Here is a 14,638-nt window from a genome sequence, read left to right as displayed (position 1 = left end):
TCTGAAAATAATCTCAACAATTATACAACACTAGTTTTGGAAAGCGAGAATATTTGCAAATGCTTATTATTCACTATATCATCGTATGAACAATACCGCTATTTATTAGTGAGATACCTCAATATTTTATTAGAATAATATTCGCAAAGGCCCTGAAGATTTCGTCTGTAGAAGGAACAAAGGTTTAGACATCTATTACCTAAATTTACGGATTAAACGAGCCTTTTAACAACACTACTATTTACAATTATTATTTGGTATGGCCACAGCACCAATCATATTCCAACGAAGGAAAGAACGAAAGAATTATTAGAAAAAATGTTGTAAAGTATTTTATAATTTGCAATTTATTCGAAACGATAAACGATATTGTGACGCAGAGAATTTAGAAAATATAAAATAAGTCCTTTAAATGAGAAATCGCGAGGAAGAGTTTAGTTACAACAACAACAAAAATATAGCAAATATAAAGATACCCAAAATGATAAAGAAATCATTTCTAGATGTATTAAATTACCATTCACTACTTCATAATATACATGAGATTATATCCGAATAAGATAAATTAGTAATTAAAAGAATATATAAAATGTTTGTTGGAATATAAGAGAGATTCCAACTTGAAAAGAAAATACAATAGTTAAAGACTAAAGTACTACATATATTTATAATCCAAACCTAAGAAGTGTTATAATGGATAATTAATTACCGTTATCGAAATCCTCAAAAAAAAATAGAAGATGCCTTTAAAGTATACTATTTTTTTACAATAGACAAAGAAGTCAAAAGTTTTAATAAACGATGTAGTAAAATTTTATAATTTACTTGTATGGATGGGAATTTACAATATAAGACAAATTATAAACCACTAATAAAAATAAGGAAATAAAATAAACTTAAAACATATTAACAAAATAACGATAACTACGATTAATATCAAAATTATAGATGTATGACTCTCACTATGATGCTATAAGGTATAAGTAAGGTGATAACAATACTAATGCAAATGTTTATCATGAAATCCAATACAAAAAAAAATGATAATAAAATAAAATTAGGGAAAATAAAGTAAATTATACATGTAGAATACTTTTAACACAGGCAAGGGTAGAGGAAGTGTAAAATTATAATGGCTTATTTTGGAATGGCATATTTATCATTCAGTACACATTTTTGAGAAAGGTTTTGCATACATGCTGGTCATCTTGTGTATTACCTTCATTAACTCATGTGTGCCGGGAATTTGTAAGGAATTTATTGTCCGAATAATTTCATTATTTTATATGGTAGAGAAAGAAAGAAAGAAAGAAAGAAAGAAAGAAAGAAAGAAAGAAAGAAAGAAAGAAAGAAAGAAAGAAAGAAAGAAAGAAAGAAAGAAAGAAAGAAAGAAAGAAAGAAAGAAAGAAAGAAAGAAAGAAAGAAAGAAAGAAAGAAAGAAAGAAAGAAAGAAAGAAAGAAAGAAAGAAAGAAAGAAAGGTACACGGGCCGGGCCGTATTTTAATTTCATTAACACCTCTATTACATCTGCTGGTGTAAATTCTCTTTCCTTATCTAATGAAGACTTTTGTAATTTAAATGATCATTTTATCTTGATTCATAGGTTTGAAATCGTCAAAAGTCAAAAATTCAGTGATTTAAGATTATTTTGTGCTATATTCACCAAAGGCGTATTTAACTAATCAATATTCAAAATCGCTTCGACAAATGAAAAATGATTTGTGTTTTTTAAAAAAAATCGCGGCGACTAGCTTTCGCGGCTCGAATCCCGCGATCGGTAACTATAAATTGGGATACGATATTTACTATATTATGGATTTATCGCCGCTAAACCGCAATCGCAATCGCGCCATTACGAACTCATGGTGAGATGTATCCGACCCTACCCGACTCGATAAATATATATTTTTAAAAAAAAACAAATATCTTTAATAATACAAAATATCATGTGTTTCACAAAAAATTTCAATCAATAACTAATATTGATATGTCTTTAAGTTTATTATTACATTTTTTTTATAGAAAATTTCAATCTCTATTTTCGACAATCAGGAAAATTATTTTTATAATAACCGCAATCATCTTTTAAGATCGTATTTTAACTTTACCTAATATATATTTTAACTGATTAAAATTTTATATATTTTTACAAAATTAAAATTTAAATTAAATTAAAATGCAATTTTATATGAATAATAATAATTAGATTATGGGGTTGTTAAATTATCTTTCATTTAATGTGAAAATTATATAATTTTTTAAATTTGTTTCTTAGATACTATAATAGTTTTACTCAAATTATAAAAAAATCTTTAGCGGGCTCGGGTCAGGTTAGGGTCGGGTTAGGGTCGGGTTAGGGTCGGGTTGGATCCAAAAATGTGTTATCGGGCTCGGGTCGAGCTCGAAAAGAATTTGATTTAGGCTCGAGACCGCGAAAAAATAACTTTCAGACTTCTATAGTTCAATACTCGAAATTTAAAAAGAGATTAAAAATTTTACGAAAAGGCGGCATAACGTTAAAAACTATACAAAAAAAACACATTAGTTTGGTTGCAACCAAAATAAATAAGAATTTTTAGTTAAAACCATGGTGTTATCTTTTTTGTCCTGTATAATGACGCCCATTGGTTCATCCTTGTAAAAAAACTCTATAGAATTGGAATTTCTGACTTGGGTCTTGATAGATTATAGGGTCACCAACACTTTCTTCGATAGTAAAGTTATAACTCAGCACATTGTTTGGTATGGGGTACAATTCTAAGTGCAAATATTTTTCTACATTTTGATTGGCCAACTCAGGGTTCAGTTCACTTACTTTTATATCACCCAAGGGTAAATGTCCTACTATTCGAACATTCAAATATGCCATGGACCATTGATTACGACACATCCCTAAAATTAGGAAGAAAAAAAATCTCATGTAAATATAATAATTAACTTATAATTTAAACTAATGAATATTATTATATCCTCTAATATAAGGAAAATGCCGATCAAAAAAGGAAAAGACCCGATCAAAAAATGTCAATCAAAAAAGGAAAAGTCCCCAATTGGTAGATGTATGATCAAAAAAAGAAAATATGTCAATCAAATAAAGGAAAATTTCTAAAAATGAAAGGATATGTGACAATCAAGAAGAAAATTCCCATTCAAAGAATGAGGGAGATCAAAAATGACTTAAAGTGGTTGAAAAGTTAGAAATGTACATAAAAAGATGACCAATATAAGGAGTTAAAAAATGATGAAATGTCAGAATGGGTGTTTGTTAATAAACTACCTTAGCTTTAGTCAAATATAAAACAGAATGTAGCCATGTTTTTATTTAAAAAATATTCGAATCAATCTTCAAGTTTAGACTCAACTTAGATCTTAATTCGAATTTTTTTAGGCTCTAAAGATGGTCAAAGTTAAGCAAATTTAACAACACTGGTCAGAATATTGATATGTATGATGAAAAAAAAGGAAAGAATTGTGAAAAAATAATTTTGTAGAGAATAGTGGTTTGAATCGGGCCTAATTTTTCGATTAAATTGGTTAATTTTTTTTTGAAAAAAATTACCCGGTCCGGCTCGAATTTATTTATATATAGGAATCAATTTTTGTAATTACTCAAAATAAACGATATAATGTTATATGGCGTCTATTTTCTATAAATAAAATCAAATATTTTTTATTTTACATAAAATATTCGACATAAAATTGTTAAATTTAGATATATTTTAAAAAAAATTTCTAAATTCCGACCCAACCCAACCCGAATTTTCTTTAAAAATATTAGGTCCGGTCCAGCCCTTCCGGACCGGGTTTTAGCAGATCTTTAGTAGAGAAAGTGAATAAAAAATTTTAAAAATTTATTTAATCATTTTTAAAAAGACAAAAGAATTATCAAAAATGAGATGAAAAATTGATTGAGAAAAGATATAGTAAGAAAAAATAAAGTAAAAAAAAAATGGTAAAAAGTTGGAAATAAAATAAGAAGGAAGATATAAATAAAAATTTAAGAAAAATTGAATAGAAAAAAAAATATTTAAATTACGATTTTCCATTTCTTGAATAGGAATTTTCCTTTTTTGCCTAACACCTTTCCTTTCCTTTTGGAAGTTTTCCTTATAGAAGTTTTCCTTTTTTGATTGACACTTTGACATTTGTGATTGGACCCTTTTCCTTATTTGATTAAACTTTTTCCTTTTTTTCGATTTACACTTTTACTTTTTTTGACCGGACTTCCCTAAACATTTGGGACCTTTTCCTTTATTTTATTGATTGACACTTCTCCTTTTATGATTGACACTTTTCATTTTCTGATCGAAACTTTTTCTTCTTTTGATCGGATTTTTCCCTCAACATTTGGTAATTTTCCTTTTTTTATTGATTGACTCCTCTCCTTTTTTGATCGAAACTTTTCCTCTTTTTTTAATTAATTGACTTTTTTCCTTTTATGATTGTCACTTTACATTTTTTGATCGAAACTTTTCCTCTTTTGATTAGGGACTTTTTCTTTTTTTTTTGAATGAGAAACTCTGCTATATAAAATGATATATAAGCACTATTATATAATAATTTCTAAAAAAAAATATCTTAAACTCATAACAAATATTCAGGATTATTTTGCTTTGATCTATAATAGTGTTGTTAAATTACCTAACTTTGAATCCATCTCTATTGTAGAACTTAGCCAAGCATTTAGCCTAAAGATTGAATTAAGATTCTAAGTCGCGTCTCAACTTTGAAGATTGATTAGAATATTCTCGAATAAAAACATGGCTTACGCTCTTTAATAGTTGACCAAAGTTTTAAGTAGTTCAACAACACTAACCTATAAAATTAAAATAATTACCTATTCGTAAGGTGGTTACAAACAGAGATAATATAATTTGAAAGATATCCATTTGATTCGATTTCAACATTAGATTGAAAAATTAATCTTTAGAATTATGATATTTATTATTATAATAATATATATATTTTTTTTAAATTTATTAAGCTATCAGAATTTTTTTTTTAAATAATCTAATTTTGCAAATCAGTTTTTGTATAATTAATCTATAAATATATTTTCTCTTTTTTTTTTATAACGCCACTTGTTAAAATATTAAAAGATGTTTTAGTTAATATTTTCAGACTTTATAAAAATGGCCTTCAATATTTAAAATAAATAAAATATTTTCAATCAAATAACACATGTGTTAAACATAACTTCACCTTCCCCTACCCCAATTTCGAACACCTGAATGATATTTACACTTATATAAATTTTATATATAATTTTTCCTTTATAATGTTAACTAATAATCGATTTAGATTTTCTATTATCTCTTAACTTTGGTTAAATATCCGAGACCGGCAGGCCCGACACCCTAAACCCGGCCCGGTTACGCGAGCCGCGGCCGTATAATTAATTTGAAATCGCCATTATTTAGTTATAAAAATAAAAAATAAATATAATATATTTATTTTAAAAAAAAATTCGACCCGGGTATGAAAATTTTTTCTAAAAAAAAGGCCAGACCGGACTTTAAAATATTGAAACCGGGACTAGCCGAAAAAATCCGGGTCGGGCCTGGCCGAACCGGGCCGTGCCCGCAAAATGGTAACTCCTGTGGGGTCTCTGTTAAATATGAAGTTGTAATTACTGAAAGATGAAAAGTCAATGTTTTATCTAGCATATTTATACAAATGCTAGCAAATTCAAGCTAATTAAATTCAGGGATTTAAACCCAGACTGTTAAAATCATTTTAGCTGAACCCAAGCTCGAACCCTAGGGTATATAAATAAATATATAAATGGAAAGAAAAATTGTATTATTTTGAGTCAATATTACTTTATGTTCTCCAAACTCTTAATCCGAACCCTGAGCCCAACCTAAACCTGGAACTTGAACCAATAATATTTTATTTCTGAACACGGAAATGGACCTAGATTTTTCACATCAATGAATAAGGCTCTACTTTAAAGCGTTGGAGAAAGACGTAATTATGACTAGTTTTAAAGTAATTGTTCAACAGGAAGTACAACTCAAAAAGAATGAAACCATTTTTACTCACTCCTCACTCTATCGATTTCGTTAATTCGAACTCGCAATCTGAAGAGAAGATGCTTTATTTAAGGTTTGTGGCAGATTGGATAAGGGCTATGAATGGTTTGAAGCAATCCACAATACAAATTTTGAATTTCGCTTAAGTGCATAAAAACATAAGCTTAGATTATAGGTTTTCTGTTAGAAATGCTTAAATTTTTTTTACTTCAACTTGTCATTTGTATAAAGAGAGCAGTCAAGTCGAATGATTCTTACCTTCTCCACTACAACTATATACAAGATAAGGAGTATTTAAAAGTCAATACTTTAAGAGCCTTTATTTACCTTAGAACCTTTCAGGCCGGGCCTGCAGGTCTCTGCTTTTTATTATCATAGACTGGCATTGGTTTTTGGGTTCGCAAAATTTTTGACAAACTCCCGCTACAAAACAATTTCTAAGTTATGAATCACGAACCCGTCTCCAGAACCTTGTTTTTTTTTAGCCACACAAAGATTTTCGTTTTTCTTTTTAAATCCAAAGGATCAATTTTTTCAAAAAAATATTATTCTCAGTATTCCAATGTTGAGAAATGCCACTTTGACTTACGCAAAAAACGACTCTTATCTCCTTTATCCTCATTATATCGTCCTAGATTTGGAGCGCTTCAACTTGCGTGAATGTTTAAAGTGAGAAAATCAACATTTAAAGTTTTAAAATAAAATAATAGGAAAAAGTTATTGATCAATTTTGAACGATAACTTTGGGCGAAAAATTAATATTTTTTTTAATCTAGTTTTTATTTTATATATGTATATTAGGGATATAAATAAGATATTATCCACTTCTAACTCAGAAATTTTGAAAATGTTCAAAATGTGTAAATCAACATTAAAGTTTTAAAATAAAATAATAGGGAAAAGTTATTGATCAATTTTGAACGATAACTTTGGGCGAAAAATTAATATTTTTTTTAATCTAGTTTTTATTTTATATATGTATATTAGGGATATAAATAAGATATTATCCACTTCTAACTCAGAAATTTTGAAAATGTTCAAAATGTGTAAATCAACATTAAAGTTTTAAAATAAAATAATAGGGAAAAGTTATTGATCAATTTTGAACGATAACTTTGGGCGAAAAATTAATATTTTTTTTAATCTACTTTTTATTTTATATATGTATATTAGGGATATAAATAAGATATTATACACTTCTAACTCAGAAATTTTGAAAATGTTCAAAATGTGTAAATCAACATTAAAGTTTTAAAATAAAATAATAGGAAAAAGTTATTGATCAATTTTGAACGATAACTTTGGGCGAAAAATTAATATTTTTTTTAATCTAGTTTTTATTTTATATATGTATATTAGGGATATAAATAAGATATTATCCACTTCTAACTCAGAAATTTTGAAAATGTTCAAAATGTGTAAATCAACATTAAAGTTTTAAAATAAAATAATAGGGAAAAGTTATTGATCAATTTTGAACGATAACTTTGGGCGAAAAATTAATATTTTTTTTAATCTAGTTTTTATTTTATATATGTATATTAGGGATATAAATAAGATATTATCCACTTCTAACTCAGAAATTTTGAAAATGTTCAAAATGTGTAAATCAACATTAAAGTTTTAAAATAAAATAATAGGAAAAAGTTATTGATCAATTTTGAACGATAACTTTGGGCGAAAAATTAATATTTTTTTTAATCTACTTTTTATTTTATATATGTATATTAGGGATATAAATAAGATATTATCCACTTCTAACTCAGAAATTTTGAAAATGTTCAAAATGTGTAAATCAACATTAAAGTTTTAAAATAAAATAATAGGAAAAAGTTATTGATCAATTTTGAACGATAACTTTGGGCGAAAAATTAATATTTTTTTTAATCTAGTTTTTATTTTATATATGTTATATTAGGGATATAAATAAGATATTATCCACTTCTAACTCAGAAATTTTGAAAATGTTCAAAATGTGTAAATCAACATTAAAGTTTTAAAATAAAATAATAGGAAAAAGTTATTGATCAATTTTGAACGATAACTTTGGGCGAAAAATTAATATTTTTTTTAATCTACTTTTTATTTTATATATGTATATTAGGGATATAAATAAGATATTATCCACTTCTAACTCAGAAATTTTGAAAATGTTCAAAATGTGTAAATCAACATTAAAGTTTTAAAATAAAATAATAGGGAAAAGTTATTGATCAATTTTGAACGATAACTTTGGGCGAAAAATTAATATATTTTTAATCTAGTTTTTATTTTATATACTTATATTAGGGAATAAATAAGATATTATCCACTTCTAACTCAAATATTTTGAAAATGTTGAGTGGAGCACTCCAATAGACCGACGATATCTACTATATACTTTTAAATTATAATGTATGAAAAAGTAATTTTTTTAAAAAATAATAACTTTCAAACAAACTCAATCTTTAACTTATAATAATTAAAAATGCTTAATAACTCTCCTAACAACCTGTAAGATATTTTTACCCAACCCAATAATATTTTTTTTTAATAATCTATATAAAGTGAAAGCAAATTTACTTATAAAGAACCAGAAGGTAGGTTTAACATTTGTTCAAATATTTTTAAAATAATGAATATTTGTTAAAAATCAATTTAATAAAATAATAATAATATTAATAATAAAACTATTAAAACTAGAATAAAATAAGTACTAATTATGAGATACCAATATTTTAAAAATTAAAATTGGAGGGGAATGTGCAATTAGCAAAAATTCGAATTGATTATGAGATATTTTTGCTAGAGAATTTCTAAATTTTAATAAGTTATTTCCTGAACTCAATATTTTAGCCAGAAAAAAATAATGCCTAAGCCACGTGATTTCGCTTAAATAGATTGCCCAAACCTTAGTTCCGTTCTAAAAAACAAAATCTTGAGGCATGAGTAATTGTAATTCCGGATGAAGTATTGAGTTAGCCCTTTTTAAAAATCGGCTCAAAAAGAACCTTTTGGATATGTATTCCAAACATGCTAGAATTCTATTTCCGGTAAAAATTTGATTTTTTTTTAAATTTAAAAAATTTTAAATAAAACAAAACTCGCTTCGAAAAATGATTTTAAAGGTTCGTTAAAAATGAACACATCCCCCATCCCCGAAAAAAACATTCAACGCTAACATCTGTTACACGTCAATTTTGATTGATAAACATTGGTATAGCTAATTTTCCCTGGATAATTTTTTTTTCATTTAATATTGCTATTTTGACAGGTGCCAGAAACCCTGAATATTTTTTTTTAACCCAGAATTGAACTTTAACCAAACCAGTGTCATGTTTACTATTCACCGGATTCTTTACACAAAGGGTAGTGTTGTTAAACGGCTAATTTTGAATTCGGAGTTTTTAAAACGGCTAATTAAATATTTTGGCCAGAAAAAAATATTGCATAAACCTTCGAGATTTCGCTAAATATATGGCTAAACCTTGGTTCCTTCTATGAGAAAAATCTTCGGGCTTGCTTAGCATTTTTCTGGATGAAATTGTGAGTTAACCCCATTTATAAATATGGGCTCAAAAATGGCTGTTTAACAAGGCCACATTAAAAGCAGTGGAATGAATGAGGATATGTTTTCTATTATTTTTTATTAATCGATACATAATAAGTTCGCTACCATAGTATTAATAATTTTTTTGACCGTTCCTATTTTTGTTGCTTATATAATCATATCTTTTTTACAAAAAAAATAACTAATAAAAGAAGGAAAAGGAGTGCCTTACGTGTTACGCATTCATAGTAGTCTCAGCTTATATCGTTACGTTATTTCTGGTAATGATTCATATAAAAACAATGGCAGGTGTTACGGATTCGAAATTACTCATTTAAAAAAAAAAAAAATTAATCGGCTAATTTTGGTTAAACCAAAAGAAAAAAACGAGAACAACAATCTTTTCATCCTAAACCTTAAAAATGTTAAAACACATTAGCCTAATTATAACACTTTGTTCAATACACCATTTCGATAAAATATCAAAAAAATTGATAAAGCATAATGAAACCTAATGAACCAAAATTGGTAATATATAATAATAAAATAAGAAATATATTAAGATCCTAATCTCTATTTTCTTCTAATGCAGTTCTGCAAACGTAAGACTTGGCATTTAAATTTTAATTTAAATTTAAATATATTTGTATTTATTTATATTTATTCATTATATTTGGTTCCGATATTGTTTTTTTTTTACGAGAAATCAGTTATATTTTAAAATAAACAGCTTCTGAACCCTAACCTCTTTATTTAGAAAACAACGGTCTAGACCGGTCCTTTTCTGAGACCGTCTTCCGATCCGGAACAAAGGCCCGCCGTGACCTTGACTCATAACGGCCATTGATTATTATATTTTATTAAAAATAAAATAAAATCAAATCAAATTAAATAAAATAACCAATAATTTCTTTTAATATAATTTTATATTATTAAAAGAATTAAATGTTCCTTCTACTAATCGGGGCATGTTGAACCATCTGCACATTTATATTATATTACAAATATATATAATTTTTTTTTTTAAATTTTATTACAAAATTTTTATTTTTATATATTTAAGCCTTATATAATCCTATATTTTTATTTTGGGATATATTCATATAAAAAAATAATATATATGTCGTATGGGGATTCAGAATCTCTTGATTTTAGATCCTTTTTCGAGGGCGATTTAAAATGGATTCTGGCATGTGAAGAGTATTTACCCTAGAAATTTCAGCCAATTTTTCCACGAACTTTTAGAACTACTTCAAATTTATATTAAATTTTATATTATGGATTTTTTCATATAAATTTTAAAAAAAAAAATAATTAAAACGTCTATGGCCGAAATTGGCTAAAATGTTCTAGGGTAAAATACTCTGCACATGCCAGAATCCATTTCCGGTTAAAAAGGATTTTAAAATTTTTTAAAATCGCCCGCGTTAAAGGTTTCAAAATCAAGAGATTCCGAATCTCCATACGACATATAATATGATTTGGTTCTATGTCAAAATTTTGAGTTTTAGACAGAGTGGTTTATATATTTCGATTCTTCGGGTGGAGGGGTTAAAAAAACCACCCGTGTTTTGGGTTGGGCAAATAGAACCGATCGCAACTTTACGTTGAAATCTTTAAAGATCGTTAGAGTCGAAATACCTTAAAAAAAGGAATTTGTTATGATCATCTTATAAATCTTACATAAAAAGGAAAAATTAATAAAAAATAACTTGTAAAAATTTAAAAGATATGAATATTTATGATTAAAAAAAATGATAATATTTTAATATATAAAATCATTTTAAAATAATTAAAATTATTCAAGAGAGAATGTAACATTTATCTTTATATTATATCATAATTTCTAAATTTTAGATTTTATAATAATGCAAAAATACAATATTTAATATGAAAATATAGTTGAAACCAAGAAAATGACCATTGATTTATAGATTAATTTTATAAAAATTAAAATTATATATTTCTAAATCCATGGCAAAAAATTTTTTAAATAAAAAATACGTTTTAAAATGCAGGTTAAATTTTGTAACTATCATATATAAAATATATCCAAAATATGTGGCTTATATTTTTGCTTATCTAGAATAAAAGGATCTTAACATTATGAAAATGATTCTTGTTAGGGAAAATGATATTATTTTATTTCTCTTTTAAAAAAATTATTTTTTAAAGATAATTTTAGTATTTTAAGTCAGAGATAAGCGTTTACATGGGAGAAGGGGGGTATAGGAGCCATTTGCCTTCCATTTTTAAAAAGGGTGGGTGGTAGGATGCAGGTATCTAAAGGGATTAGACTAGAAGGTAGGGTTATGTAAAGAATGAAGACTATTTTATATAGATTAAAAGATGAAAATCAATACTAGTTAATTTATTAATGTGAATATTTATGTTTAGATCTCATTTGTTAATTATTCGTATAATAAAACATTATTTTAATGCAGTATGAATTTATACACACTCTTGGGAAATTTTCAGGATTCCCTTAACAACAACTCTAGTTAATTTATCCCCTACTGATGTAAATTTGTTATTATACTAGCCTACATTGTGATACTTAAAAAGAATTTTGCTAGGATTATTGCTGGAAAATAATGGCTCATAGCATTAGCACAGGGTTGCTATAACATAATGGATGAAAGATTATAGGAGTCATTCGAATATATTTTAGGGTAGCGATGATTACCTTCTAACAAATTTTCTGTCACTTAGACACTGTCTTAGGATTAAAAAGGATTCTGTTTTAAAATATAATTTAGAAAAAGTTGTTCTGGTTACTAAAGAAGATGAAGTTTTTTTTTAATTCTCCCTCTCAAGAATAAATTTTCTAAGATGAATTACTCAATACCTATAATCACCTATACATTTAGCAATATTCAGTAGCCCATGCATTCATTAAAGTATACATGGTTCTTACATCTGTTATAATACAGATGGCCCCTCCCCAAGGACTTCTTATTTCAGACAAAGACTCTTAATTGCCGTACACGAATCTAACTATATCAGCTTCATTGAAGGACCTCCTTCTCAAGGAGCCAAAAAAAATTATAAAGAAAAAATATTTTTTTACGGATAGGATAAGAGATAGAGTTTGGATAGAGTTGGGGTTAGGGTAAGGATTTTTCCTTTCCTACCTATATTATCGTTTAATTTTTTTTAGATATATGTTGGCAATGCGTTATTTTATGGCATCGCGTTATTTTCTCAACTTTAAAATCATTTTTTTTGGATCGCGTTTTTTTTTTATTTTAAATTTAAAATCTGATATTACCGGAAATGTATATTTAGCACGTTTAGAATACACATCATATGAATCGTTGGATAATTTTACCCTTAACCCTCGTCATTTATAATATTAATAATAAAAAATTATCTATTGGAAAATATAAATTATATTTAATTCAATAGTTTTTGAACATCGTCGTTTTAAAATTCTTAGGTTAGGTAAACATGAAGAGGAATACTTTTTCGGTAAAATCAGATTTAAAGATTTAAAATTGTAACACTTTAACCAACATACAAATTTTTTTTTAAAAATTGAAGAGGGGGAGAGGTATGGTTGAGAATCGTGTTTCATTCCCTTGATATTTGACTAATAATATTTATCAGCTAAGAGAATCAACCATCATTGTTTAAAACCTTTAAACCATATTTTAATGGCTCAATATTATTTGAAAAATTATTGTTCTAACAATGACGCATAAAATAAGGCTATCAAAAGACAACTAGCTAATTGCAAACCGTGGCAAAAGAGTAAATAGTTTTAAAAATTATGCATATTAAAGTTTTTCCGTACTCTAGATAACTTAACGAGAAGTACCAAGCATTTTTTTTAAGCTTTAAAATATTTGAAATTTTATAGATGGATTACCTTTTTGGTGGAAAAATGGCTCTCAAAGTGAGTTAGCTATATTCTTCAAGATTAATCATATTTATATTATCAATTTTGCTAATTAATATTTAATATATCCTGATTCAGACCCCAAACTATCTTAAATGTATTCGCGCGATAACGCTGCATTTGGTCTGCCTTCACATATTTCAAAAGGTAATTTGAGAATATTTAGAGTGCTCTAAGAATTTTTTTTAAAAGTGGCGCCCCTTAGGCTGCAACCATATTTCCCATCATCTTTCTTGGAAATTACTTGCCTCTCAAGTTCACATCATTACTACATATATATACAGAACTCAATTATTAGTGTTGTTAAACTCCATAACTTTTATCAACTATAAAAGAGCTTAGCCATGTTTATTTATATTCAAAAAATATTCGAATCAATCTACAAGTTGAGTTTCAGCTTTGAGACCTATTTCTATTTATCACGTTAAAAGCTAGATTAAAGCCACAATAGAGATGGTCAAAGTGTAATTTAACAACTCTATCAAGAATTATACAAATTTATACCTTTCTTATTAAAAAGGCCTATTTCGTTAATTATAAACAACTCCTACATTAGGAACCATAGCAAAACTTATTTTACTTGAAATAAGCTTAATGGATGAATAAAATAAAACATAATTTATATACATAAATATTAAAGGGGGCTAATAATTTATTTTTATAAACTCAAAAGTTAAAACGAGGGCCAATAGAAATGGGAAAAAAATTTCTTAATTTTAAAAAATTTTCTTTTCCGAATTTTATAATAAAATTTTATAAACGTGAAATTGTAATAATTTTTAAATTATATTGGTGTAATTTTTTTTGGGGGGCATATGGCTTGCAAAGTAAGGTCAAAAAAGTATTCAAAGTTAATTATTTTTATCAAATAACTATTCTTGAAAAAATTCATATTTCGATACATTCTTAATATAAACACGTTAAGATTTTGAAAATTTGTAACTACAAAATAACAAGTTTATTTTTTTAAAAAAAATAAATTGACTAATTAAAAATTTATACTTTAAAAAGATAGAATTCAAAAATTGTTATATTCTACCTCCCCCCCTTTGTCCCGTACAACTTATTTCTTTTTTTTCTACTTGTTTCTTTTGTTTTCCCATCTTCCTTTATTTTGTTATGAAATTGATATATTATACCTTATTTTTATATTGCATTTGAAACTGGTTCTTA

Source organism: Gordionus sp. m RMFG-2023, chromosome 1 (assembly GCF_954871325.1).
Source record: "Gordionus sp. m RMFG-2023 chromosome 1, tfGorSpeb1-WG-v2, whole genome shotgun sequence".
NCBI lineage: Eukaryota > Metazoa > Nematomorpha > Gordioida > Chordodea > Parachordodidae > Gordionus > Gordionus sp. m RMFG-2023.
Note: the sequence above shows the minus strand (reverse complement) of the source record.